The sequence below is a fragment of the Solanum pennellii genome, chromosome 10 (assembly GCF_001406875.1).
Source record: "Solanum pennellii chromosome 10, SPENNV200".
Lineage (NCBI taxonomy): Eukaryota > Viridiplantae > Streptophyta > Magnoliopsida > Solanales > Solanaceae > Solanum > Solanum pennellii.
This window is the reverse complement of record NC_028646.1, coordinates 56,274,753-56,278,388: the sequence shown is the minus strand read 5'-3', so window position 1 is coordinate 56,278,388 and position 3,636 is coordinate 56,274,753.

The following is a 3,636-nucleotide window of genomic DNA, read 5'->3' as shown; positions in this document are numbered from 1 at the left end:
TGTATATATATATATATACATATATATATATATATATACATATATGATATATATATATATATATATACATATATACATATATGTAGATATATATATATGTAGATATATATATATATATATATATATATACACACATATATGTATATACATATACACATATGTATATATATATACATTATATATATATATATGTATATACATACATATATACATACATACATATATATATATATAGTCAGCAATAATAATTATCATCTATTTATTTAATTTTCATTATTTCCCTAAAACATTGTTTTGAGGTAATATTTCTAACAAAATATATATTTTATTAAGTTTTTGTTTACTTCAAGAAAATTTTTCATATATTTCCAATTTAATTCGCTACTTATGACTCTTATATTTAAGAAATAAGGTGTAGCAATTTTGAAAACCCATAAATAAAATTGAAAAAAAATTTAGATAATAAATAATTTTTTAAAAACACACTAATTTAACTTCTCTGTATATACTCAAGTAAAAAGGAAAAACTACACAACTTTGTTATTACAAAAAACTAATAATTTTGGATAACTGGACCCACTACTTTTGACATCATTTTTTAAAAAAAGATTTTCAAAATAATAATATTTTACTATTTAATAGGATCTTTTATTACAACTTTAAATATTTATTTGAAATAACAATATTTAGATTTGCTATAAGAAATGATTTTTATATTTATTTAATTAGAAAGAATACAAATCTTTAACATTAGAATGAGAAAATCATGGGAGAAAATATTTTGAAAAAAGGTAAAAATCGTTTTAATCTCTAATTATTAATTACTTACATTTGGAAAAATATGAAGTGTCATTTCTCTCTTGTTCTTTCAAACACCTTTCATCATTGTTCTACGTATTTTCAATATTCATTTTCGAAAAACTCCATTGAAATTGAATTTAAGTTTTTGTTGATTTGCCTACTTTTCGTTGGATAATTTTTTTGAATTAATCAATTGTTATTCAGATCTCCTTATCAATTTTCGCTTCTCCATTGATAATTCTCACTCTTCGTAGAGTCAAGTCGATTGATCATCATTTATGGACAAATCTGCTGTAAGAATTTTTATTTTTATTTGTCAAGAGTCATGAGTCAGTTGTAAAAAAAATTCATCATCCTTCTCTCCTAAAAAAAATTACAAAATTGCATAACGATCAAAATAATGTGCATCATAGTTAAAATTCAAAATTGCATCTTCTCATCATCGTTTTTCTTGAAAAATTCAAAATTGTTGATAAATCTGAGAAGCAATTTTGAAATACAAAAGTGAACCAATTCATCGTCGGTGTTTCTACAAAACTCGAAAACGATGATTGATCAAAGAAATTGATTGAAATATACAATAAAAGAATCACATTTATCTTTCAAGATATGATCGATCTTGTGTTATCTCAAAGAATTCATCAAAATTAGTGGTGATGCAGCATGAGAGTAGATTTTTGAAATTTTATTCAAAAATAATTTTATTGTTATGATATTGTATATTGAATAATTGGAATACAAATTAGTTTGGATATAAATTTGATGATGTTATGTATTGGATTATTAAAATATAAATTTATTTTAAATATAATTTTGATGATGTTATCCCTATTTTATATTGAATTATTATGATTTTATATATTGAATGATTGGAGTATAAATTTGATTGGAATACAAATTTGTTCAACAGTTATAGACAACAACTTATAGTATACGGATAAAGATCCGATCAAGTATAATTAGATCAAGTAATGTTCAATGACCTTATAGATTCATGTCATGTGTACTATATAATAATTAATGGTTGAGATTCATTTAAATTATATACTCATCTTAATAATAAAAACAATTAAGTTGTTAACTATTTTTATTTTTTAATACTATCGAGTAAAACAATTAAGTGTACACCCAAGCCAATATTTTAAAAAAAATAAATTAAGAGTGAAAAAGAAAATTTAATGTACCTGATTGAAAGTATTTGCATTATCAAATTGAGTCTTATCGACAACTCTCGATCCGCATGCCCTCCAATCTTAATTTTTTTTCTTAAAATATTAGCTTGAGTACACTTAATTGCTTTATTTGATAGTTATTAAAAAATAAAAAATAATTGACAGCTTTGTTGTTTGTATTATTAAGATGAGTATATATTAAAATTTATTATTAAGATGAGTGTATATGATTTAAATGAATCTCAACTATAAACTATTATATAGTATACATGACATGAATCTATAAGACAATTGAATATTACTTGATCTGATTATACTTGATCGGATCTTTATCCATAGAATACGTTTTTTAAAATTCCATTTTTGGAATACAAATTAGGTTAACTTTTTCTTAAATTGAAAGTTACAAATATAAGTGAATAATGAACTTAATCAACAGTTAGGTAACAATTTTTTTAATACAATTTTCAAAAGACAACTTTTCAAATATAAAATTAGTTTAGAATATATTTTTTTGTTTAATCAAAAGCTAAAAATAAAATTACACGAGTACAAATAATTGATATACAACATACAAATTACATTCATTTTAAATACAAACAGTTGATAACTGAATTTAAACATATCATACATAATGATTAATTTGAATGCACATGGATACAATATGCTTAAATAAATATAAGATTACTGAAAAAAATATAATTAAAATATATAAATACAACATATATACTAATATGAATACAATTTAAGTAAGAAAATATATCATTTTAGTCATCTATAATTTTATTTAAATAAATACAATATTCTAAAAATACAGTTGACATATAAAAAATACAACTGACAATACTAATATGAACATAGATTAAGTATGAAATTAAATAAGTTAAATATTAACTAAAATTGAAAAAATATAGACACCAAAATATAAAACTTATCCTAAATAGTAGCAAAATCTACTAAAAAATAAGCCTAAAAAGGAAATTTTCTAAATAAATAATTTTGAAATTGAATAAATTTGGACACCAAAATACATAAACAGTCAAAGAAAATACAAATCAAAACTAAAAATTTCTGATATTAAACCCAATAAATACAAATCAAAAGATACTTATCCAATTAAATGAGAAACTGATGCAAATATTTTATTTGATCTTTTTTCATTTTAATAAAGAAGAAGAAAGAATTCGAAAGTAAAATTAATGAATAGTGAGTAAGTGAAATTGATGAGGAGTGAAAATATAATGTATTTTAGGAGGACAATTATAAATATATAATTCGCTATAAAAACAATGTAGGAGAAAAAATATGTGATTAATATGAAATAAACTAAGAACTAAACTAGAATACATTATATTTTTTAAAATATTGCTATAGTAACATTTTTAATAAATATTTTGAAGTGTTATTATTTTTAACAATATTTGAAATTTTGATTAGTTAACTAATTTTCCCTTATTTTTGTGATAATTTGAGTTTTGTTAAATGAATCTAGCATCTTGAGATCTTCAAGAAAATTGTTATACATAATGTTATCTCTAAATCAAAAATGAGTTTATTTCAAATTGATGTTCGATTTCTAGGACATCAAGTTTGTCAAGGAAAAATTACTCCTATTCAGAGATCTATTGATTTTGCGTCAAAGTTTCCTGATATTATAACAGAC